The sequence below is a fragment of the Ailuropoda melanoleuca genome, chromosome 4 (genome assembly GCF_002007445.2).
Source record: "Ailuropoda melanoleuca isolate Jingjing chromosome 4, ASM200744v2, whole genome shotgun sequence".
Lineage (NCBI taxonomy): Eukaryota > Metazoa > Chordata > Mammalia > Carnivora > Ursidae > Ailuropoda > Ailuropoda melanoleuca.
This window is the reverse complement of record NC_048221.1, coordinates 42,507,214-42,535,040: the sequence shown is the minus strand read 5'-3', so window position 1 is coordinate 42,535,040 and position 27,827 is coordinate 42,507,214. Positions and strand designations below refer to the sequence as shown.

General features: G+C 36.7%; 1 pseudogene; it reads right to left on the bottom strand.

Moving 5' to 3' along the window:
- Positions 1 to 75: 75 nt before the first annotated feature.
- On the bottom strand, positions 76 to 27,444 carry LOC100480734 (annotated as a pseudogene).
- Positions 27,445 to 27,827: the final 383 nt, after the last annotated feature.

Here is a 27,827-nt window from a genome sequence, read left to right as displayed (position 1 = left end):
AGTTTTTTTTTAAGAAACTTTATTTTCCATCAACCTTATTTCTATTTTCTATTTAAGAGTCTGTGGAAGTACAGTTTAAGACCATTCAGTGGTTGTTCCTACCCATTCAGTGGTCTGAGCAGTGGGAGCTGCAGACCAGTCCTCAGTAGGGAACTGCTGGACAGGCATCAATGATACCTGCACATCTTCAGACAAATTGAGTAGCAATAAACTCAGGAGCTGGTGTGGTCCATTCAGCCTGCAATCCCTCCTTAGTCATGGCTTTTCAGCAGTAGCCTGCTGTTCCTTTTCGATTTCCTCAGAATCTCTATAAAGCGGAGATCAGGCGTGACTGACCACCCACGGGTGTTCACCACAGACGGTGCCACGCATGCGCAGAATGTCAGCACCCTCCACATTAGACTTGCTAACTGAGCGCTCTTGTTGTGGTACCAGATGGCAATGTCCACCCGGCACAGAGCAATGGTAGGCAGGTTAATATAAACTGCCTCTGTGAGAGGCTGGTAGTTAGCCCAGGGATCAGCATCCATTGGGAGTTGCCGCTCCCAGAAGCCTGCCTGGATTTGGTTAATGGTTTCCAGGAGTAAAGGGCCAGCAATAGGTGGGTCTTTAGTAGGAGCAACAAACTTTAGCACTGGTCTCTGACTAGTATTGCTGGATGATATGACGTGACAACAGCCAAGTTTGTGATGGCAGTAATAGCATGAGCTGCTAGCAGAAGCTTCTCCCAGGTTCTCTTGAGATTTATGATGTAGAGCCATCATCTTTCCTTTTGTAGATGTACTGGTCTATTTGAAAGTCAATATTGGTGCCAAGGTTCCTACTAGAAGGAATTTGAGGACATCCTCCTCCTTCATTTGCCTGATATCAAGGACTCCAGATACTGTGAAATTTTCCCTTTAAGTTACGATGGGAACGCAGAACAACACCATATGGACCCCTCTCTGGGTAAAATTCCAAGTTTTTTTTTTTCCCAAAAGTGGCATATATTACTTTTAAAATCAAAATAACATAAATAATGTTATAGAAAAAAACAGAGCGATGTTTAATTCTATGAATGGGGGACAAAATAGCAATTACTCATTTAAATATATTAGTTTTATATCAGACAATATTTGCTTAAATATTCACTTATCACTAAAATATTTCCCATCATGTTAAGAGTTTATAGTCAGTTAAATATTGCATCTTTCCTCACTCACATTTTGATGTGATTTTTTAAATGAGTATCCAGTTACCATGGCAATAAATGACATAGGAATGCATAGATTAAATTGGAATGGAATCAAATACCAGATAAATTCAGAATGCATGCAACACCTTCATTTCAGACAAGCACTTTTTCTATCCCCACCATCTTCGTAAATGGTAGTCAATCCAAACAATCTGTCCTAAAAAAATATGATCCTAAAATATGCATTTCTGGTGATTGGAGTCCAACATAGTCACTGCAAAAAGTTATGGTGAAGATTTTATGTAGATCACTTAATCATGATTTTTTGACAAGAGGATAAATAGTTATCAGAATTCTGTGGCTGAAGACAACTAATTCTTAGTCTTTTCTGATAAAAACAAGTGATATTTGAGTAATTATATACTGAATTAAATTCAGAGGGATAAATATTTAATGTAATAAGAAATATTTTCTTAATAAGGGAATATATAAAATTTGTATATATACATAAATTTTTCTTGGGAAGAAAAAAATCATACAGCTTTGAGTTAAAACAGAAGAATGTCCTCCTTTTTTAACCTTACAACATGAAGCATTTTTTGTTACCCATGTAGATAGTAAAAGTCTTGGGAAAGCTGATGAACTCATGAGTTTCCTTAAATATATGGCTAAGAATTGAATTCTGTTTTATTTGACTGCAACTATTTTGTTACAATTACACATTTTTCATTTATCAAGGGCCACTGAAAAGCTTTTGAAGGGACTCAGGGCTTAAAGGTTGACTACACTGTGGGGGTTTTTTCCACTCTCCTAACAAAAGGCTACAAGATACTGTTGAAAGCTCATGGTGGTTTCCCCCTCAAGCAAATAATGTTTCCAAGAATAGCTGAGATTCTCAGCTTTGTTTTGACTGGTTGATCTCCTAGTCGTCTTTTAGCCACAAGCCATAGGGATATGGGCAAACATTTGTTTAGTATATTAAAAAAAAGTAATAATTTTTATAGGAGTGTCTATACACAACTAAACCTATAGGGTCTTAAGCACAAAGTGATTGTGAACATGGGTCCCCTGGGTTAATAGCAGGGAATCAAATGCACTAGGAAGTCCAGCAGGAAGGGGCCCATAAGAAAAATTCTTTGTTCCTCTGGATATAGCAATACTCAAGACAAAACTCAAGTACATTTTAAAGAGTGTCCAAGTCTAACTTGGATGAGAATAAAATATGGAGTGAATATTGAAAAGAAAAAGCAGGAAAGCATTTAAAAATTTTGTTCTCACTAAGCTAAATATCTGTAGTTCAAAAATAAATTTTTATCTAGTCATTTTAAGGACTCTAATTCTGAAATCCCATTCACATAGTAGAACAACTGTTTGAAGTCTCATAAAAGAGTCACATGGAGCACCCAATGTTTATAAAGATAGAAAAACATAACATTTAATATGACCATCAGAATTTACTTGTTATATGAAATAAGCTATGTGGATAAATGGGTGGGTTAATGTATCATGGTATCTTTTTTTTTCAGTCAGTTGAATTAAAAACTGATATATGCTATCCCATATCCCTGATGTAATTACTCTTAAAATCATGTGTAGCCTTTTTTTGTTATTTAAACATACACAATTGTTTATATGCTATATAATTTATTTTTACAAACAATATTGTACTTTATATATGTGGGAATAAATGAAGACCAACCAAATGAGTACAAGCAAAGAATATTTATTCAGAACTTGCTATAAAATATGTTTGTTATTTGACTGCTAATATTATTGGTAAGGCTTCCAGTCAACGGCAGGCTATTAAAAAAAAAAATGAAACAAAAACAGTAGGCTATTAGTAGTTATGTTTCTGGGGAGTCAAAAGTTATAGGGGAATTTTCAACTCCATAGGGGTCAGCACCCCAACCCCTGCTCAACTATGTATATACAGTGTATCCATTGTCTGTCTGTTTATTGTCTTTCATAGACTACTCAATAACTTGATATTTTCACTTAAAGGTAAATCACTGTCAGACCTGCGAGTCAACACTTGTATGTTTTCCTCATTTTTTTTTTTTTTTGGAACAGCTACATAATATACCATAGTAAAATAACCCAAAATTTGTAGTCAACTGTTCTGAAGGACATCCATATGGCTTTCAGTATTTTGTTATTCCAAAAAATGCTATAATAAATGTCCTTAACTAAGCATCTTAACTTAATGGTATCATTAACAATATTGGTCACATTCCCAGAATTTAAATTGCTGAGTCAAAGGTTATGTTTATTTGAAATTTTAATACATACAAATGCTTCATTTTAAGGGCTTTTAACAAAGTCTCTAAAACGGTCATCACGCTAAAAACTGAGACCCCTGATCCCTAGCTCTTGATCTCTAGATAACAACAGATATTAGATGATATAGATTTTCATTTCTAGGTGGCTAACTAAGTACACCTGGCAAGTCCACAGCACCCCTTTCCTAAAAGTCACACTCATAAAAAAAATTAATGTAGGGGCACCTGGGTGGCACAGCGGTTAAGCGTCTGCCTTCAGCTCAGGGCGTGACCCCGGCGTTGTGGGATCAAGCCCCACATCAGGTTTCTCCGCTAGGAGCCTGCTTCTTCCTCTCCCACTCCCCCTGCTTGTGTTCCCTCTCNACAACAGATATTAGATGATATAGATTTTCATTTCTAGGTGGCTAACTAAGTACACCTGGCAAGTCCACAGAACCCCTTTCCTAAAAGTCACACTCATAAAAAAAATTAATGTAGGGGCACCTGGGTGGCACAGCAGTTAAGCGTCTGCCTTCAGCTCAGGGCGTGACCCCGGCGTTGTGGGATCAAGCCCCACATCAGGCTTCTCCGCTAGGAGCCTGCTTCTTCCTCTCCCACTCCCCCTTGCTTGTGTTCCCTCTCTCGCTGGCTGTCTCTATCTCTGTCAAATAAATAAATAAAATCTTTAAAAAAATTAATGTAACAAGGGAATTTTGAGCAACCACAGACAGATAGAAATGGAAGAGGGAAATTGCAGCCCAAAAGATCAAGGGATATCACTTATTTCAGAAGGAATTTTACGGTTGTAGGGTTATATGAAAAAATAGGAGGAAGCTCAGGGACAATGTCCTAGGTCATTGGAGCAACCTGACAGTTTAACCTCTGTCAAATGCTTCTCAGGACAGGCAGTGAAGATCCAAGTATCTATTTCCAAGATGAAAAAATGAGTAAGTGAGTTTCCATCAGAGACTCGGGGCAGTATCTTGTTATCTGGCAATGGATGCCTGAGAGGAATGAGGCGCACGACAGATTACTAGCTGTTCAGTCAGTGTCTAGTTCTGTATCTTATCCATTCTCACTGATAAGTGGCAGAAGAAAAGACCATGGCTGGAGCTGGTGAGTTGTGTGAAGAAGAAAAATAGAGTCTAATAGGAAAACTCAACTACTAAGATGAATACATAATTTCTACTTAACACTTGCTTGAGGTCAGTGCCATTAAAGAGAGAGAACAAGTAACATGGGACAAACTTACATATATGGAAACAAAATAAGAGAACAAGGTTTTGAAAACTAAAAACAATGTTTTTAAAGGAGACTGCATTTTATTCAATAATAAGATTAGGTGAATATAAGGAAGAACCAACAAGAGCTATAAAATTAAAAACAAACTAGGGGCACCTGGGTGGTTCAGTCAGTTGAGTGTACGACTCTTGACTTCAACTCAAGTCATATCTCAGGGCTGTGAGATCGAGCTCCGTGTCAGCTCCGTGCTAGGTGTGGAGCCTGCTTAAGAATCTCTCTCTCCCTGTGTCCCTATTCCACCCTCTTTAAAAAAATAAATAAATAAAAAGGAACTTGTTGGAATAGGCTAATGCATAAAATGGCCATGGCTGTAAACAAGAAAGCTGGAAAAGAGACAAAATAGAAAAAAAGCAGAAATCATGAAAGAAAACTTTAGAGATTTGGACAATAGGTCCGGAAGTTCCAGAAAAACATCATCTAAATGGAGCTTCAGAAAAAAATCATCTAAATGGAGCTTCAGAAAAATAATTTGAATGGAGAGTAGGCAATATTTAAAGAGATGAAAAAGGAAATTCTTCTATAAGGAAAGAAAGATATGAGAGACAAAAGAGCACACTTAGTATTGAGGAGTGTGCAAAAAAACCCAAAGCAAAGCAAAAACAAAAAACAAAACAAATCCAAACAAATTGGTTCCAAATACGTATGTGTATATCTGAAATTTCAGAACATTTAGGTTAAACCTGAAGGAAAATCCTCTTCCTCTCCAGAGAAAGTAAATTGTAAAAACAAGGACTATAGCCTACGATTAATTTATACAATGTGTTTGCTGGGAGGCTGCTCCATTATGTGCTATCTAGGACGGCATATTTGTAAGTCACCCTGAAAGGGCTCTGGTCTGCATTTGTGTCTCATGGTCTCTCTGTTCTAAACCATTAGGTACCATCTCTCTGGCAACCTGTCACTTTCTCTTACTCTTACTAGTAAGAGTTGGTCTGTTCTGTCCTTTGAGTCAATACCCTATTTTCTATCTTATCTCCTTTCAAAAAGATTCTTCATGCAAAGACTGTTCACTAATATTACTTTCTGGGTTGGTCTTAGGAACTATGCCCAGGGCAGTCCCTATAGCCATCACCTTATTCAGGAACATTTAGATTGTTTCAAAATGTTTGTTTTTACAAACAATTCTACAGTATACATCAGTGAACACTGAGTGTTATTCTAGAATAGATAAGCAGTAGCAATGTTGGATCACAGGACCTGCAGGTTTGAGATTTGAATAGATAGCGCTAAATTCTCCTACAGGATAACCGCATAGATTGACTTTCTCATTCACAGTTAAAGAGAGTACTTTCTTAGACACTGGATATCAACAGTTTAAATGCGTGTCAATTGACTGGGTGAAAAATGAAATCTCATTGTCAATCTCCATTCACCTCTTTATCATATTTTTTGTGTCCTTAATGATTTTTCACAAGATTAAACCTAAAATCACGAAAGTATGCAGTCTTATGTCTGTAAGTACCCTGAAACCTGAAAGACACAAGTTGTTACCATATAGATTTGGAAGTAAACTAAGTTTTCTTAATGAAGTTTTCCATCAAGACTCTCTCACCCATGGCTAAATGACGGAGTATTCTTCCCCAAATGAGTAACATCTTGGATCATTACCCCAAAAAACCTATTTAAACCTCAGAGCCAAATTTAAACACAATTGAGGCTAATTCAAATGTCTGATCCATGAGTTTCAGAAGTGGTGGGCCACATTCACGTTCTATTCCATAATCAACTGCATTCCAGATTATATTTGTATTATGTTTGCATTGCTGACATTTTATGATTTGTTTTGTTTATTCCTTCTTTCCTCTGTTTCTCATTTCTTTCCTTCAAGTGTGTTACCAGAACAATTTTTAGGATTCTATCTTGATTGATTTATAGCAATTTTCAGTGTATCACTTTGTACAATTTATTTTTTAGTGGTTGCTCTGGACATTAAAATATGGTCTGTTGGTATCCTCATTTAACCACTTTTAAGTGGATTATTAAAAACTTCTTTTTAGGCCAGTTTATTCTCCCAATACTATATGTAATATTACATAAATCTCATTATACATATGTGATTGTTTTAGTTATTTCCTCAGTGTATTGAATGACACAACAGATCATATTTTTATTTCTATTATGAAATATAACTTAAATTCATCAGGATAGTATTTATATGTACCTATATTTTTACCATTTCATTTTCTTTTCTTTCTGAAGTTCTATGCCTTCTGTTATTATTTCTTTTCTGTTGGAGAGTTTTCGTTAAACATTCCTTACAATAGGTCTGCTTCCAACAAATTTTCTGTTTCCCTTCATCTGAGAATGTCTTTATTTCTTATTCATTCCTGATAGTTCTTCTAGATGTAGAATTCACATCTGACAGTTCTCTTCTTTCTGCTCATGAAAAATGTTATGCTCATTTCTTCTAGCCTCCATTGTTTCAGATGAAAAACTGGCTTTCATTTGATTTGATACCCCTTTGGATGCTTTAAAATTCTTTTTCATTGTCTTTACATTTCAGAAGTTTAACTATGATGTGTCTTGGAATGGATTCTTTGGTATTTAACCTATTCAGATGTGCTAAGCTTTTGAATCTATAAGCTTAGGTATTCCACCAAATTTGGGGAGTTTTTAGCCATATTTTTTCAAATACCTTTTCAGCCCCAAGAGCTTTCATTCTTTGTTTTGGGAGGAAGGAACGTTTATTTGCTTTCTGTTATTCAGGTTGAGCAAATTCCTCTGCTCTGTTCTCAAGTTTCTTGATTCCATCCTCTTTTAACTTCACTTTACTATTGTGTCTGTCCAGTGAGTGTTCTATTTCAGTCATATTTTTCTGTTCTATAATTCCCATTTTGTTGTTTTCAATCTTTTCTAGATTAGATATTACCAAATCACCTGCTAAAATTTCTATTTTTCTTCACCTGTGTTGGGAATTTTTAATTAGTTGTTAAAAACGTGGAGCTTTGAAGTTTATGTCAGATAGTTTCAACAGCTGAGTCATCTCAGCACTGGCATCAGGTGAGAGTCTTTTCTCATTCAATCTATGCTTTTCCTAGTTCCTGGTACAATAAGTGAGTTTTGGTTGTATTTTGACATTCTTGATACTGTGTTAAGAAACCCTCGATCCTATTTACATCTTTTATTTTAGCAAGAAGTCTCTGTTTAGGTTCAATGTGCAGGTTATTGCCTACTTTCCTGGGCTGTATCCTAAAGAGAATTTAGTTTTCTGATCTCTTGCTTCATTCTTCTGACAGTTTGAATTCCCACTGAATTCTGCTGTAGTCACCTTGGGAATGAAAGGTGTTTCCATGGGCCACTGGGTGAGGGAGGCTGGACTCACGATAGAGAGACTACTTTGCCTGGCCTATTCTTTAGATATCTTGTTCGGTGGGTATTCTCTTCTGTATCTGCTGGCGCCTCTGGGTCAGGGAAGTTAGGCATCCCCTTTCCCAATCCATTGCCCAGAGAGAGGATGTTTTTCTCCTTCCTTCCTTCCTTCCTTCCTTCCTTCCTTCCTTCCTTCCTTCCTTCCTTCCTCCCTCCCTCCCTCCCTTCCTTCCTTCCTTCCTTCCTTCCTTCCTTCCTTCCTTCCTTCCTATGCCCATTAGTAGTTTCCGGTCACAACCCTCACCAATGCCCACTCTAACATATATGATAGATGAAAAGCAAATCCAGGAAATATTCTGTGGTGTTGTTCTTCTTGTCTTGAGGTTCCTTGCCACGGCAACTTCTTTCCATGCTTTCAGTCCTTTTATGACTGTCTATAAAATTATTTCTAGAGTACTTAGCTGTATTTTAGAGAGGAGGAACAAGAAAAAATGAATCTATGACATCTTAACTTCTGAAATACTTCTTACAATTTGCAATACACTTTCATGTCTATCTTCTTAGCTGTTTCTTACCAAAGCCCTATGGGGTTTGCTCTTGGGAAGGTGTAACTCTCTTCAGGAGATAAAATTCAAAAGGGCTAGATCTTCTGTAAATATATCTAACTTCTAGGAAGCAAACTGTTAAGGAATAAGCTTCTACTTTAAAACGAAACAACCCAAAACTTAAGAGCTTAAAAAAATCTATCTAGCTCATGAGTGTGTGGGTGAACTGGGCCATTCTGAATTAGGGCACTTTGGCTGATCTCTACTGTACCTGCTAATGTGTCTGTGGTCACTCATTAGGTGTAGAAGATTGAGAATGGCTTCCCTCACATAGCTTACAGTTGTTGGTTGTTTGCTGGTGTGATGGAGATGATAAGGTCACAATCCTTCTTTCAGCAGGCAGCTCAGTCTTTCTTCCATGGAAGTGGAAGGATTCCAAGCAGAACAAGAGAAGGTAAGCCCCAATGAAAAGTACTTTTCAAGTCTCTGTTTGCCTTATGCTTGATATTGTCCCATTGGTCAAAGCAAGTCATGAGACCAAGCTCAAAGTCAGTGTAAGAGCTAATTCCTAAAGGGTGTGGATGTAGGGAGAGGAAGAATTTATGGCTACTGAACAATCTACCACAATCAAGTTCTGACCTGTATGCAATCACAAGGTAGCTTCTATTTGCATTACTTTTACAATTTATAGTGCCTATCATGTCTATTACCTCATTTGTTTCTCATAAATATCTCATGCTTGCTCTGTGGAAAGCATAACTCTCCTCCTTGATATAAAATTCAGTGTTTACGGCTAGTCCAAATATAACTAACATGTTGACAGTTGAACAAACAAAAGAATAAATAAAGGTTTGATATACATTATATTAGGGCATCTTCCAGGTTCTATGAAATGTTAGGTATAAGGTAAGACCTGATGTTTTTATTCTTTATTATCTCTTTCAAGCTATAATGGGATCTGCTTAGTTCTTTTATTGTAGGCTTTGTTGAAAAAGTCCATGTCTATCTTAATCACATTTTCCATGAGTTTATAAATGAAGAATATATCCTCTGTACAGATGGAAATAATTCTTACCTGCAGTCTATTCTTACATATGACTTTTAAATTTATTGATCATAGTTATTGTGAGATGCAAAACCACTGAAATTATCATTATGTCTTCTTTGAAGGGCAGTTATAACTATAAGCTTAACTGTTTTGATTTACCATAGCTTATTTGGAAGTTAGGAGAATACTGTCTTTGTTGTTTTGGTATTATTACCTATATTTTATTCTATTAAAAATATCCTTTTTAATGTTGTCTTTCTTCAGAATCATTAGTCCAGTAATTTTAATCCAAATAAGTTACTTTTAGCTCTTCTCCAGAATTAAAACGAATAATTTAACATCCATTATTTCACAAAAATTATTTAGATTACTTCTTAAATATAACATGCAACAACTGCAGTAATGGAGGCATATAGCCCATTTCTGAGTTCTCTGTGATATCCTTGTGAGTTCTCTCCACAGCTTATCGGCATCAGCTTGTAACTACTTCAGATGAACTGACTATCATCTGCAAACCTGCATATTCCATTTTGCACATACTCTTTTAGATCAATTATTATGTGAGAAGCTGAACTACTTTATTAAAATGTGAAACAAGTCTAGACACAGCATGTAGTCCCAGGTACCCTACTGCAAACAATTCTCTATTCACAAAATTAATAAGCTATCCCTTTTTCTTTGTTTTTTTTTTCTATTACATAGGTGTGTATCCATGAAAATGCCTGCCTTTAGTGTCAAAGTGGGGGGAAACAATGTTTTGTGAAGGTATAAGAGAGTTTAATACATCGCCAAGAGCTTACAAAACTCAGTAATTGACAGCTATCTCTTTCATTGGTCTATACATTTATTTCTCCAATTGCAGAACCCTAGTGAGTAAGGATTTATACTCTCTATCCTTAGGGTAACAATTTGACATGTTTTCTACCCACCCCCCTCCTATGTAGGTTATGCTTCCTTAAGTGTGCAATGAACCACTCTATCTTATATATTGCACCAATCAGTTAGGCATGCAAGTGAGTTACTGGTTGAAATTCTAAATCTTTCCACGGTGCTTTTTTATAGGTGGTGTCAAAACAAAAACAGAGTCAAAATAAATAAAACAACCACTCTCCTTTATAATGTTAGGGCTTCGGACAAACAACAACAGGCACAAATATACCAGTACATTCTAATATACTCTTTCTTAGTCATTAGCGATAGTGACACCACCAGGGTCAATCTAGCCATACCTCACTGGCTAAATGAATCCAAGATGCAAAAAACTTGTTCCTACAGTGATTACCTCCTTTCTTTGGGATCTTTCTTTATGCCAGTGGTCTTCACCTGGGAGAGAAATTTGCCCATCTTGGGACATTTGGCAATATCTGGAGACATTTTCGGTTTTCACAACTTTCATGTGGTGGTGCTACTGTTATCTAATTGATCAGGGTCAGGGAAGCTGCTAGACATCCTACATTGCACAGGTCAGCCCCTTCAGCAAAGTATCTAGCCCAAAATGTCAACATTGCCAAATTGAGAAACACTGGTTTTATACTATCTTCTTTTACATATGTTCCCTCATTTGGTTGGTAACCTCTACTCAGTGTTGCTAAATGTTCACCATGATCATGAAGCCTGACATTTGTTTTGGTAAGTATTCTGTTGTGCATATGATTTCACAACATATACAGAACACATTTCTTATAACATATTCACATGAAATATGAAATATATGATTTGATTTTATCTTAATTTTGACCTGATTTTTGTACCTAAACAAGGATTGTCTTATAGTATATAATCTTTGGACAGCTCCCACTCACTCCTGGGTTCCCCTAAAGCTAAAACATTGCTCATTATACCTAACAGAATTTCAACATTTTTTAGTAATGGTATAGGTATCTACATTCAGGATAAATCTGATTCTGAAATTATCCCTCCAAACGTTGAGTGTTTCATAGTGGGCATCACACTTGGAATCCACACTCCACGGCTTCTTGAGCTGCATAATACAGTACAGAGACAGAACCAACCAGAATAGCAGTTTCAAGGCAAATAATTATTTCCAAGAAAATTTGACCAAAGGTAAAATAATTGAGACACAGAAATGATCCGATGTCCCTTAGGTCCACTGTTTTAATTCATTTAGACCAAATTTAATTTCTTTCAAGCTAAAGCATACAAGAAAACGCTAATTTGCATGGGTACTTTAGCAGTAATATTCATTAAGACTATTATAGTTCATTGCAATGTCAAAAGATACTTTTTTTCTTTTACAACCTGATATGTATTAATGAGAAACTTACTGATCCCCCTTTTTCCTGTGTGTGACCCATGGAACAAGAAATCATTAGGATAAAATCAGCAATTTCACAGTTCTTGTTCTCTGTCAAACAACTACACACTGACAGATTCTTCAAGTTTGATTCATTAGGCGAATTTTTCATATGTAAGGCTAATATGCTATGACTTTTAGCTCTCAGTAAATTTAATCATTGTACCATTTATGTGTGCTTATTCACTTTAATTTCACTTTACAGGAGGCATATGTGCTTTAAAATATAGTGCCACATGAGCATAGAATCAGAGAATTTTAGTGCTTGAGATCATTTAGTATCAACCTTGTCATTTCACAGAGTAGAAACTGAGGCATATAATGAACGCCAGATGGCAAATTAATGAATCAGACTGTGAATTGTCAGTTCTTAGCTTACTGTTAAATTCTCTGTGCTACCATTTTGCTCCTGTTATATGATTTTGATATTAAATTCAAGCTTGATTTTATAACATGATTATTCTTTTCTTACCAAGAAGCTTCAAATAACCATTTCACATTACAAATTATAGATGGTAACTAAATATTCTCACTAGTAATAATTTAAGTGAAAGATTTTATTTAAATGATGGATTATTTTATACAAATCATTTTTTGTAGTATCAAAAGTATCTCAAGAATAATTGCAGTCTTTTACTTTTAGAACAGGTCTTTTATCTACTATCTTGTTAAGTAAAGGAGTAATGAACATATCATACATTTTCTTTTAAAAAAATCTACTACTTACTATTTTTGCAACTTTGGGCAAGTCACAAAACCTCAGTTTTCTTACTGTGAAATAATAAAAACATCTGACGCATCATGCACTTCACAGGTAGTATTAATAAAATAAGGTAAAGTAAATGAGATCACCTTTATAAACTACAAACCAGATTTATACAAGTTAATGTCACCATATTATTAAAAATTTTTTTGCTCAGATCCAAAACTTAATGTCTTCATGGCTCTATTATCTATTTCTTTTCCTATGTCTTACTTTTGTTATTTGAACAACTATAACTAACATACCCTGACATAGATGAATACATAAAAAAGTTGAAAGCAGTTGATTAAACCTTACACAAAATTTAAGAAAAAAATAGACTATTTTTAGAGCATTTTTAGGTTCACAGAAAAGTTAAGGAGAAAGTACAGGGAGTTTTCATATCCCCTTGTCCCCTCATATGCACAGGGTGCCCTGCTCTCAATATTACCCAACTGAATGGTACATTTATTACAATCAATGAACCTATGTTGATATGTCATTATCATTCAAGGTCCATAATTTACATCAGGGTTCACTCTTGATGTGCAATCTATGGGTTTTGGTAAACATGTACCCATCATTAAAGTATCAAATAGAATATATTCACTGCCCTAAAAATCTCTGTACTCCTTTTTTCCTAACCCCTGACAACCACTGATCTCAATCCATCTGCATCGTTTTGGCTCTATAAGTATTATATAGTAGGAATGCTACATTATGAGACCCTTTTACACTGCCTTCTTTCACTTAGTAATATGTATTTAAGGTCTCTGTCTTTTCATGTCATGATAGCTCATTTCTTTTTATCATGGACTAATATTTCATTGTCTGGATGTACATGTACCATAGTTTATTTATCCATTCCCTTAATGAAGGACATGTTGGTTGCATATAAGTTTTGGCAGTTATGAATAAAGCTGCTATAAACATACATATGTGTGCTTTTGTGTGTACCTAAGTTTGCAACAGTTTAAATAACCAAGCAGTAGGATTGCTGGATTGTATGGTAAGAATATATCTAGTTTTATTAAAAAAAAAAACAAACAAACAACAAAACGATGCCAAACTGTTTTCCAAAGTGGCCATACCATTTTGCATTCCCACCAGCAATGATTTCTTGTTACCCCACATCCTCACCAGCATCTGTGCCATCGGTGTCTGGATTTTGAGCATGCTACGGATGTGTAGGGGTATTGTGGTTTAATTTGCAATTCCCTGATGACACATGATACAGAGGATCATATGCTTATTTGTCATGTGCAAAACTTCTTTGGTAAGATATCTGTTGAGGTCTTTGTGCCACGTTTTAATTGGATTGTCTGTCTTCTCGTTGAGGTTTAAGAGTTCCTAGTATATTTCGGTTAGCAGTACTTGACCAGATGTGTCTTTTGCAAATATTTTCTCCCAATGTGTAGCTTGTCTTCTTATTCTGTTCTCATTGTCTTTCATAGAGCAGCTTTTAATTTTAATGAAATCTAGCTTATCAGTTTAGTGATTAGAGGGGCATCCTTGCCTTGTAGCTGAAATTACTGGGAATACACGAGTTTCTCACCATTCAGTATTATGTTAGCTGTAGATATTTTGGTTAATATTCCTTATCAAGTTGAAGAAGTTTCCCCTCTATTCCTAGTTTACTGAGCGTTTTTATGAAAAATGAGTGTTGGATTTTATCAAATGCTTTTTCTGCATCTACTGAGATGATCACATGATTATCCTCTTTTAGTCTATTACTATGATGAATTACATTTATTATCAAAGGTTCATATATTTATAATTTCAAAGGTTGAACCAAGCTTACAAAACTGGAATAAATCTCTTGCTTGTAGTGAATAACTCCCTTTCTACTCTGTTGGATTTGGTTTTCTAATTTTTTCTTGAAGATTTCTGCATATATGTTCGATACTGGTCTATAGTTTACATTTCTTATGATGTTGTTGTCTGCTTTGGGTATCACAGTAATACCGGCCTCAAAGAATGACTTAGGACGTATTCTCTCTGCTTCTATCTTCTGGAAGAGATTCTAGAAAATTAGTATAATGTATTTCTTAGATATTTGGTATAATTTACCAATGAACTCATCTGGGCTTGGCACTTTGTTTTGGATGTCATTAATTACTGATTCAACTTATTTAATAGTTACAGGCCTATTCATGTTGTGTATTTCTTCTTGTGTGAGTTTTGGCAGTTTGTATATTTCAAGAAATTGGTCCACCTCATCCAAATGGTCAAATCTGTGGGCATAGAGCTGTTCATAGTATTCCTCTATTATATACTTTTCATCAAATCTATAGGGAGGTCCCCACTTTCATCCCTGATACTAGTAATTTTTTTTTCTCCATTTTGCTTAGTTACCTTGGCTAGAGAGTTATCAGTTTTGTTGATCAAAGAAACAACTTCCGGTTTCATTAATTTTCTCTATTGATTTCCTATTTTCAATTTCATTGATTTCTGCTTTAATTTTTATTATTTCTTTTCTTCTGCTTACTTTGGATTTCACTTGCTATTCTTTTTCTAATTTCCTAAAATAGAAACTCAGATTATTGATTTTAGGTTTTCTTTTTCTCTAAAAATGCATTTGGTGCTATAAATTTGTGTATCCCACAGATTTTGTAATTTGTATTTTCATTTTTACTTATTTCAAAATATTTTTAAGATTTTCTCTGGAGGCACCTGGGTGGCTCAGTCGTTAAGCGTCTGCCTTCGGCTCAGGGCGTGATCCTGGCATTCTGGCATCAAGCCCCATATCAGGCTCCTCCACTGGGAGCTTGCTTCTTCCTCTCCCACTCCCCCTGCTTGTGTTCCCTCTCTCGCTGGCTGTCTCTCTGTCAAATAAATAAATAAAATCTTAAAATTTTTTTTTTTCTCTGGAGATTACTTCGACTGATGCATTATTTAACCTCCAACGACTTTGCAATTTTTAAAATTTTGATTTATAGTTTAATTCCACTGTGATCTAAGAGTGTGTATTGCATGATTTTCACTCTTTTAAAATTGTTGGTTTTTTCCTGGGCCAGAATGTAGTTTATCTTGACATATGTTCTATGTGAGGTTGAAGAGAATGTGTATTCTGCTGTTGCTGGATGAAGTTATCTACAGATGTCCATTTTAACCAGTTGACTGATGGTACTGTTAAATTCAACTATATGTCTTTACTGATTTTCTGCCTACTAGATCTATTAATTTCTGACGGGGGTGTTTTGAAGTCTCCAACTATAATAGTGGATGCAACTATTTCTCCTTGCAGTTCTATCGGTTTTTACTTCACATAATTTGGTACTCTGTTGTTAGGCACACAGGCATTAAGGATTCTTATGTTTTCTTGAAGAAATGATCCATTTATCACCATGTAATGTTCTTATTTATTATTTTTAAAAATCCTTTTTATTATTATTTTTTAACAAATGGCAGCAGGGATAGTGGACTAGGGGAGGGAAAGGGAGGCCCCAGCCTGACCCCACCCACCCCTTTCCCCCTTATATTATTTATAATCCATACACAAGCCCTGGGGGGTGGGGGGGAGGGGAACTCCCTCAGTGGGGTGGGGGCAACCAAGGGTCCTTGTCCCCTCAGGAACCAGGCTCCTCTGCCTATTGGGGAAGGCCCCTCTCAAGAAGCTGGTCCTGTCTACTCCCAAGGCTTCAGCATCCAGCACAGGGCATCTGGTGTGGAGGACTATTGGTACAGGCTGATGTGCTGGGTGCAGAAGACTCCACTTAGGTAGAAGGTAGGGCCTTGAGATAAGAATTGAGGCAAGACGAACACCTTCTAGCTGGGGGAGTATGTAATGACCCAGGCCCCCCTGCTCAGTTTATGATAATCCTAGAATGGCTTTAGTTCCACTGGGTACAGGTATGCTTGCCTCCAGTTAAGGGTGAAGTGTCTGGCAGGTGAAGGTAGCATCCAAGTAGCAGGAGCAGGTGGGGGCTACGCAGCCAGGCTGGGGGCTATAGAGGTGGGCCCACAGGTACCAAAGAAAGGGGTGGGGGGGCAGGAAGTGTTGCTGGTGGCAGGGAGCCAAAGTTCACCACAGGCAGCTTGAGTCTACCATCAGTAGAAGCATCTGCTATATATAATGACCTTTATTTTCCTTGACAATTTCCCTTGCTCTGAAGTTTTCTCTGTCTAAAATTAATATGGGCACTCCAACTTTCTTTTGGCTAATAAATGTTAGTATAGTATGCCTTTCTCCATTCCTTTTTTTTTTTAACCTACATGTTTATATATTTAAGGTGGGTTTCTTATAAACAACATATATTTGAGTCCTTTTGAATTTGAATTGGTGTAGACTACAGAAATTTAGTATGATTACTGATAAAGTTGGATTAATATCTATCATATTGTTTCCTGTTTTCTATTTGTTGTCTTTGTTCTTTGTTCCTATTTTTGTCTTTACTTCTTTTCTGCTTTTTGTGATTTAACTGATCATTTTATATGATTCAATTTTCTCTCCTTTTTTAGCATTTCAATTTTACTTCTTTTTAGATTTTTTAATGTTTATTTGTCAGAGAGAGAGGGCACAAGTAGGGGGAGTAGCAGGCAGAGGGGAAAGCAGGCTCCCTATTGAAGAGGGAGCCAGATGTGGGACTCGATCCCAGGACCCTGAGATCATGCCCTGAGCTGAAGGCAGATGTTTAACCGACTGAGCCACCCAGGTGTCCCTCAATTTTACTTCTTTAAAAAAAAAAAGTGATTGCCCTAGAGTTAGCATTATATATTTACAAGTAATCCAAGTCCATTTTTTTTTAAAGATTTTATTTATTTGACAGAGAGATACACAGTGAGAGAGGGAACACAAGCAGGGGGAGTGGGAGAGGAAGAAGCAGGCTCCCAGTGGAGGAGGGAGCCCGATGCAGGGCTCGATCCCAGGACCCTGGGATCATGACCTGAGCTGAAGGCAGACGCTTAATGACTGAGCCACCCAGGCGCCCCCAAGTCCACTTTTAAATAAAACTATATCGTTTCACAGGTAGTATACTTTATAATAAAGTTTTCCTAATCCCTCCCTCCCATTTCTTTTATCATTGGTGTCATTCATTTTATTTATACACATACTATAATAATAAAATATATTGTTTTGCTATTGTTATCATGAACAAATTCTGATCTGTTAGCTTAATTAAGAATAAGAAAAACAGAGAGAGGCGAAGATCGCAGCAGAGTAGGAGGACCATAGGCTAACCTCATCCCACGAATACAACCAGATAACTATCAAATCATTCTAAATATCCCAGAAATCAATTGAGAATTGGCAGAAAAAAAACTCCACCACTCAAGGTACAGACGACGCCACAGTGAAGAAGGTAAGATATTCAGACACACAACTTGGGAGAGAAATGGATCATGGCTGCTGTGGTGAGAAGGGAAGTAGGGTCATGGAGAAGAGAGCTAGGGTCATGGAGAAGGGCAAGAGACAGACTAGCACACAGGGGAGTGCATGGGGAAAACAAATCTTCATAGCAATTGACTTGGAAAATGAGAAAGCCTGAATTTTTTGAGTTCAGCAAAGCTTGAAACCAGGAGTTTTAAAGTTCAGTGTGCTTAGCTCTGAGAGAACTTGGAGGACATTGGGGCTCTCTTGGAGAAAAGTCAGGGCAAACAGCCTGCAGACATACAGTGTAGAAAGAGCAATGTAAAGAATGCCGGGGCACATAGTGGGGAGATTATTTGCTCATCTCGGAGTGCATCCCAGAGAGGCACCATTCACAGAGAAACGCCTCCAGGAACAAAGGAACTGGCTGGCACCATTTCCCTCCCCTGCCTCTCAGCATAAGCAAAGGGCCACCTGCAGGAACAAGCAAAGCACAGACACTCACTAAGTAACTTGCTTACCCAAGCCCTGTCCCCCTCACCCCCCCAACCCCCAACCGTCATGCTTCAGAAAAACTGCCTTTTCCAGTCAAGCTTGCCTCAATGCCAGTGCAGTAGGTCTTCTCCCCCAGAAGACTGGCTCCAACCCCTGCCAACAGCATGTCTCCCAATCTGGGAGTTTTGTGAGGCTTCGGTTCTGGTGGCAGCAGTGAAAGGACTCATTTCACAAGCAGATGAGAATATACTTAGTTAAAATGTGCCACATGCAGGCCAGGGACTAAACACTGCCCACAACAGGCAAAGAGAGTGTCTGCAGATGACTGACCTGAAGGATAAAGTGGCCAGGACCCAACATGCACATGCAGCACACATTGGAGACATTCCCGGAAGTACCAGACCCTGAAGAACAGGGGATACTACACTGCATGGCACTACAGGACCTCTTCTTCATAAAGCCATTAACCCCAAGAAGAGGAGACATAGCTGACTTTTTTTAACACAGAGAAACAGGCATAGAGACCTATACAAAATGAGAAGACAGAGGAATTTGCCCCAAATGTTAGAACAGGACCAGGCCACAGCTGGAGATCTAAGCAAAGCAGATATAAGTAACAGGCCTGATGGAGAACTGAAAGCAATGATTATAGGAATACTGGCTAGACTTGAGAAAAGAGTGGAGGACATCAGTGAGACCATTAACACAGAGATAAGGAATAACATAGCAGAGATAAAGGCTCAATAAATGAAATGAGAAACACACTTGATGGAACAAATAGCAGGCTGGAAGAAGCAGAGGAATGCATTAATGACCTAGAAGACAGAGTAATGGAAAAGTAAGTTGAACAAAAGAGAAAAAAGAATTATGCAAAATGAGAAAAGACTTAGGGAACTCAGTGACCCCATCAAATGTAGTAACATTTGTATTATAGGAGTCCCAGAAAAAGAAGAAGAAGAAAGAGAAGAAGGGGCAGAGAATTTAGTTGAAGAAATAATAGCTGAAAACTTCTCTAATCTAGGGAAGCAAACAGTCATCCAGATGCAGGAGGCACAGAGAAACACCAACAAAATCAACAAAAGAAGGTACACAGCAAGACATAATTAAATTTGCAAAATATAGCAATAAAAATATTAAAAGCTGCAAAACAAAAGATAGTTACATACAAAGGAAATCCCCATAAGGCTATCAGTGGATTTTGCAGCAGAAACTTCCCAAGCCAGACAGGAGTGGCTTGATATATTCGAAGTGCTGAATGTGAAAAATCTCAGCCAGGAATACTCTGCTCGGCAGGGTGATCATTCAGAACAGAAGGAGAGGTAGAGTGTCTCAGGCAAACAAAAACTCAAGAAGTTCATGTCAATTAAATCAGCCCCATAAGAAATATTAAAGGAGACTTTTGGGTGGAAAGAAAGACCAAAAGTGACAGTATAAAGGTAGGAAAAACAAAAGCAGTAAAAATGAATATTTCTGTAACAAGTAAGTCCAAAAACTCACAAAATAAAAGGATGTAAAATATGACACCATATCCTTAAAACGTGGGGAGGAGAGGAGTAAAGAACTGGTTCAGACTTAAACAACCATCAACTTAATATAGACTGCTATATGCAGAAGACATTATACACAAACCTAATGGTAACCACAAAATCAAAAACCACTAATACACATGCAAAGAATAAAGAGAAATCCAAATGTATCACTACAGAAAACAAGCAAACTATGAAAGTAAGAAAGACAAGAAAGGATCAGAGAAAATCTTCAGAAACAATCACGAAACAAGTAATAAAATGACAATAAACACATATCTATCAATAATTACTTTAAAGAGAGGAAAACCAAGAAACAGACCCTTAACTACAGAGAACAAATTCTTGGTTACCAGAGCAGAGGTGGGTGGAGGGATAGGTGAAATAGGTGATGGGGGATTAAGGAGTAAATTCACCATGACAAGCACCAGGTGCTTAAAATAAAACCTTAAAATAAAATAAATAAAAATACATACATAAATCAAGAAAAAGAGTAAGAAAAACAAGAATTTTTATTTTACATATGCTTGTTTCTTTTCTAGTGCTCTCTCTTTATATAGATCCAAATTTTTTACCTAAATCATTTTCCTTCTCTATGAAAAACTTACCATTTCTTGCAAGGCAGGTCAACTTGCAATAAGTTCCCTCAATTTTTGCTTATCTGAGAAAGTCTATTTCTCTTTTACTTTTGTAGGATAATTTCACTGGATACACAATTCTAGGTTGGTAGTGTTTTTTTTTTTTGACACCTCAACACTAAATGTTTCACATCACTGTCTTTCTTGAGTGGTTTCTGAGAAGTCACATTTGATTTTTATTTTTGCTCCTTTAGGGGCAATCAAATTTCTCTGACTTCTCATAAGATTTTTTTCTCAATCTTCAATTTCTGTAAGTTTAGGATTAATGAACTGAATAATTTCAGCAGGTCCTGGTACAAAGATGTTGTCACTATTTGGAACCTGACACTGGGATGATTAGAGCATATGACAATGGCCCAGACTGTGAGAACCAATAAAGGAGGAGGTTGGAATATGGCCTCTGGATTGGTTTGTTTGCATGTGAAAGGCATGTTTACAAGTGAATAATTCACTATTTCTAGGAATTTGCTAATCCTGAGAGAGGCAGTCCCTCCAGACATAGCAAGGCCTCAAATGTCAAAACATCAGAAATACAAAATAAAGACATGGTTACTACACCTCTTTTGGTCTTCATTTTTTTAATTAAATAATTGTGTGGGTTTTTTAATTATTCCATTTGCCCCTTCCCACCAATGATTTAGAAATTACATGTTCTATGTCTATTCCATAGTGGTTACCTTGACAACATTCATCGTGCTTCTTAATAAAAATCTAAACCAAACACCTTAATTACCTCCTGAACTTACATACATTCTCAGTTTTACCTTTGTGTTGATGCTTGTCTAACTTCTGTTCTCCTGATAGCTTGTACTGTTAATTTGCCATATACCTTTGCTGAATCTCAACCTTGCTGTTTGCTTACTATTCACTATTCTCCATTTCTAGTTTCAGCTTTATCTTAGATATGTTGAGCGCTGAAATAAATTAGAGACTCTTTATAAAGGATTCACCTTTTTTGAAGGAGGAAGATCTTCCTCAGTAACTAAGACACTTTACTGTTAATGTCCAACCTGTTATAACTTACAAATTCCCTCTGGCTAAAAGAGCAAGCAACACTACAGTGAGTTATTTCTTAACCCAGAAAATCAACAGTTTCTGACAAAGGGCTGTGCCAAGAGCATAGCAAGTGGCAGTGATGCGACTCCGAGGCACACCTCCAGTAGCACAGTCTAGGAGCTCAAGACTGCAAATCTTTACAATTTTCCCACTTTTCCCTACCTCTTTCCCCCTCACTTTCTGCTTTGAGATAATCACGACTTTCTGCCATTCTCTCCATGTATGTCAGTCACAAATAGAAGCCTAGCACTCCCACATTGTTTCTTATGTCTTTTACCGTAATCTCAATGCTGCTTTGCGCATCCCACTTTCTGACCACATCTTCCACCCATTACTCACTCCTGAAACCTTAAGATTAATCATTAGCAAAATCTCCTGCATCTCCAATGCCTTTCAGAAGAGTTGCTTTTTTACTCCCTCACTCAAAGTGAGCCTGGCTACCTATGCCCCAGGGTCCTGCTTCCCCTGACCCTAATCAAGTAGTGTCTTTTTTTTTTTCTTTCTACACTCCTCATTCTTGAGCCTAAAAGTGGAGTGGATGTGCTTCTTGTTCTTCACTGATTTTCCTTCTTTCCTCCCTAAACTTTCCAAGTTTGAATATAAACCATGAATCTTCCATAAGGACCTCCAGCACCCACCCACACAATGGCATCTGTACTTGCTGTTCTTTCTACCCACTTATTCACATGCCTTGCTCCCTCATTCCCTTCAGGTCTTTGCTCAAATGCCATCTTCCCAGGAAGGCCTTTCTAGGTTAAACTTGACAGTCCCTTTCCCTTTCTCCTGGCTTCATTTTCCTCCTTAACATTTACGACCATCCAATATATTATAAAATAGATTTTACAAATTTATTTTCTCTGTCAACTGACTAGAATATAGCCTTCAAAAGGGTAGAAATGTTCGATGTTTTAAGAAAATCCCCTGAATTCCCAGTTCCTAGCACACTGACTGGAGCATAGTAGGTACTCAATACAGATATTTAAATGTATGATTGAATGAAAAGCATAGTGTTTATCTAGATGTCACAAGGGGCAATGACTTGAGATGAACTTTAGAGAATAATTTGCTTCTTTTCCTTGAGTTATGTCATTAATAGCTTAAGTTCAAGTCTTCCCATACTCTAGGGCTTCTATATCAGAGATCTATTTCTGTTTCTTTTTAATTTCTGTATGTCTATATATATATTTTTTCTCAAGCCCAAGTGAAGCTTACTTTTTAATAAAGACATGCACTAACCATATAATCAGAAAAATACTAATAATTTTAAAAGTTGATAAGTATAAAGGAAAAATATGTTCCTGGGGAATGTATAGCAGGGGACCTGACCTGGCTTGGTGGGAGGGGATCAAAAAATCTTCCTGGAAGAACTAACTTTTTGAGCTGAGATTTTTAAGCTGGGTGTATGTGGGAGATCATTGCAGGCTGAGGGAAACCTTGTACAAAGTACACAAAGTAGGAAAGTATGAGAGGAAAAAAACAGGTTAGAAAGGCAACAGAATTGAGTGATCCTTAAATCCTTAAACCAAGGACTCTGCCACCTGATAGCTGTGTGACCTTGGGTAAGCTGCTTAACTTCTCTGAGCTTCAGTTATATATCTATATAGATACAGAAATCCAAATCACCATGTTAATAGTACCCCTTTACTGCCCCCATTTAATTTTCCCAGCAAACCTCAAAGAAAAAAATTATTCCCACAATTTTCTTCCTGCTAAAGAAAGAAAGACCAGAAGGCAAACCTCCCTCCTAATTTCCACGTTTGTGACAGCCTAAGAACCTGTACTCAAGACATATCAGTGATAAGAATAGAACATACGTGTTTTATTTTTGCTATTGAGAAACTGAGCAGAGCTAGTCAGGATGAATTGCTTCTAAGTGCAAATGAGTTTTGACAAAAATTAATTGTACTATTAACATTTTAAAATCTAATATTTATATTAAATTTGACTCTTCAACAAGGTTCTGCAGTCTGATACATGTTAAACAAATCCCACATTTAAAAAAGATATATTGAAAATAATTTGCATAAGATTGTTGTTAGAAAGATAATTATATTTCAACATACTCAAAGCAAAGGTAGAACCTGTTTTTAGATAGCTCTCCTTTTCTCTTTGCCCATTCTGTGAACAGCCCTGGTAGTACAGGAGATTCTAACATTATTTCTTTTAGCAGAAATATTTTGGGTCCGATGAAGTATTCATTTCTGTATTTCTGCTGTTCAACATTGAATGGTTTGGGGACCTATTAGTGGGACAAAACAGCTTCATATGTTGCAGAGAAAATATCTGAGACATGACATTCAATACTGGGAAACCATAATTTAAGAGAAACACTGTCAAAATAGGATTTGTTCTTTAGTATAACATATGGTTAAATGAACAGCTTCTATTATACTCAGACTGACCTGACTCAAGCTGTACTTCCAATTTTTGCTCTATTTGCAATTTGGGGGTTAGTGATATAAACCCTCTCAATCTCAGAAAGCTTAAATTTATAAAATGTAGACAAAAAAGAGAACCTAATTTATCAGGTTTTTGTAATAATTAAATGAGAAAACATATGTAAATAAGTAAATTTATCCACACAACCTGGCACACTGCTTGGTAAATGCTACTCATTGTTGTTATTATTATTTTTTTTGGACAGGGAGTATATGTAAAACTATAGTATGAAGTGACTAAAATAAATATATGCTTAAAGAATTGGGGAACCATGATAGCTGTCTTCACACATTCCAAAGGCTGTCCTGTAAGAGATGAATTAGACTTATTCAGTGTGATTCCATGGGGTACAATAAACAGTACTGCATAAAATTTAATTGGGAGAAATATGGAACCTAACATCTGGAACTGCCTTAAGTAGAAAAATGACTAGATGCCCATGCCCAATCCCTGTCACCTGTGACTACATTGTGTTGTATGGGTAGGAATTTATGTTGTGGATACAATTAAGGTTGCTAATCAGCTGACCTTCAAATGGGGGCAGTTATCCTTGATTGTCCAGAGAGCCTGGATGTAATGGTAACAGTCTTTAAGTGTGGAAGAGGGGGGTAGAAGGATCAGTGTGAGAATTATGTGGTGTGAAATAGACTTGACCAGCTCCTGCTGAGCTAGAAGGGGATCACAAGCCAAGCAAAGAAGGTGGCTTCCAAAGTCCAACCAACACCTTGATACTAACCCAATGATACCCAACACAGGCTTCTGACTTCCAGAACTACAGGATAATAAACCTGTGTTATTTTAAGCCACACAGTTTGTAGTAATTTGTTAAAGCAGCTGCAGGGAACTAATAAAAAGAGCATACTAAAAACAAGAGCTATATAAAATAGAAGATAATGATTCCCCTAAAACTGGGTGTTCAGAGACTGGATATTGTTTTGGGGGAGAAGTGTTCTAAAAAAGGATCCACACGTGGTATAGAGAGTTTGATTATAGGAAGCTGAGTTTTGTTTAACAGACCTATAGTAAGAAAATCATAGTGACTTTTGATATATGGATTCAGCTGTTATTTTTGTCTTGGTTAATCAAATAAAGCAATTATTGTTGATATGCAATGTGTCCTGGACATAAAAGTATTCACTCAGCATGTCTCCCAAAAAGTGATTATCTGTCTTCAACCTTTTAAATGGGGTTAAATGCATCACTGTCAAGATGGAGAACTTATTTTTCAGTGACAGGTTAAAATGCCCCCACCCTCTTTCTTATTTTTCTCATACTACCTTGAATTTTGAGTCTGTCTCTTATGCAACAACATAAATCATAAAGGTGCTTGTCTATTTGACTCTATCCTTATGTGTTTCCTGAATAAGTAACTAAGCAAGTGCAGTTTTGTCTCACCTTTCTGCTTTACCAAGCCCTTTTCTCCAGGTATGTACATTTGTTAAAGAAAAAGAGAAAAATATGAAAGATTGTGAAGTCTGCAAAAAAAAAAAAAGTCAGTAAAATCAATTCCTCTGTTTGTCGTTGGTTGAAAAGAGACTAATGATATTTGAAAACCAACCAGTGGATTACAGAGAAGTAGTCTAGCATTTTTATTTATTTTGTTGGATGACTGATAAGAAGTATTAAATTAGCATCTTTAATTTCCATATATTATGTGTGGTTGTGGTCCAATCTGTCATGAAAATTATACCCCTTATCCTACTATTTACAACATGGTGGTGGCAGAGGAACAGGCTTCTGGTGCCCACTGAGTTGGTTCCCCTTTGGCAGAACACACTGACTGCTCTGGCTTTCCCACGGTACTGGCTGCTCCAAGACAGTCTTTTATGTGGCTCTCCTTTCCCTTGAATCAGGGCAGTTTGGCAGCATTCAGCCCAACCTCATAATTTGTCACCTCCCTACGTATTTGTAGCTGGATTATTCCATCTTTAATATTGGATCCTAAAAATGCAACACTGAAGAACTCTACAATGTCCTGCAGAAAAACACCACTACTTGTTCCTCCTCCAACTACTGTTACTACTAGCAGATGCTACTACTACTACTACCACCACAACTCCTGGCAGCTACCACTGATCAAGAATTTTAGAAGTACAAGCACTTTATGAAATGTTTTAAATATCTTAGTTTTTGCAAAACCTGATAATTATGTCCATTTTACAGATGAGGAAGCTGAGATGCAGAGAATTTTGATGACCTGCCTCCACCCACACACATACCTCACGATATCCAGTATTCAGCCTAGGGCCGGGTGACTCCAAAGCACTGCAATTAAAAGTTACTCTGTTTCTCTGCACCTTTAACTCTGTGTCCACTGGTAACACCTACTGTTTTCAAAGAATTATTTCTCCAGAACAAAATGAGGTTATTTCCCAGAAAGGTTTAGAAGAGATTAATGTAATCAGTGACATCACAACAGATTATTTCTATTAATTATTGAAGGTACTCCCATATTTCCTCTTCCTACATCTCTCTCCTTGTTAGGAGGAATGTACATACATACACAAAGACTTCCATAACTGAAAGCCAAGAGAAGCTTCTGTTTTAGACCAGATCTTACACTCAAGTGACTAGATTGATAGATAAAGGATAACGATACAGTTAAAAAAAAAATCCAAGACTCATGAAAAGAGGAAAATATCACTGGAGAGTTTTATTTTCCAATTCTTTCTATTCTTTTCTGTCACATCATCACTAAACAATTTGCCCTAATATGGAGAGTGTCAGCCAGTCTATGCTCTCAACCTAGTCATACCTCCCATCTTCCTTGTTCTTCTTAACATTCACTACCAAACCCATGTCTCAGGACCCTAATGTAAGTGTGATCTCTGGTAAATTGCTCCAACTTCTTTTTATACTTTTTAATAATGTAGAACAGAGAGGTATTTTCTTTTTAACTCCAGCATCTTTTATTTGATCACTTTCAAGTGGATCTTTCTTTCTTTCTTTTTTTCTTTCTTTATTTCTTTCTCTTTCTTTCTTTCTTTCTTCCTTTTTTTTTTTTTTGATAGATAGAGAGTATCAGCAGACCTCAGCTTTGTATAATTACTAAAGCACTGACATTGGAATATGGTTTCATGAATAGTCTTCCAGTGGTTCGCTAGGGATAAACTGACTTCTGTGTTGCATTATCCCATTATTTATAAAGAGACATTATTGAAAGCCTAAATCACCTGGCAAAGAGAATTATAATTTCAAGGAGAACAGAGGTGACTGGGTTACTGATTAGATGAATGTTCCTACACATACCTCTTAACATATTCTAAAGCATATACTGCATAGACCATCGCTTCTGTTTTCCCACATAATCTTGCTCCCTGCTTCATAGGTCCTCAAATAAAAGACATTTATACCACAAATTTATCACTTTTATTCCAGAATTTGGCTATATCTCTCTTTTTATAGATATCTCTGTATCTATTGCTTTTGCTCCCTTGTTAGCATATAGAACAGCCTATATTCTGTTTTGCAGAATTGAGCACAAAGAGGATATGCTTGTCAATATGACTGGCTAGAAAATATGATTAAAAGTTATGTTACTCATTACCATGGGAAATCAAAGTGGAACAATGCTTACTGACCATTTTTGGAAACAATTTCTTGCTCATTTCTTTCTGTAATCTTTCTTAAAAACAAAGCTGTAAAATGCCACATTTCATGGAGATGGCAA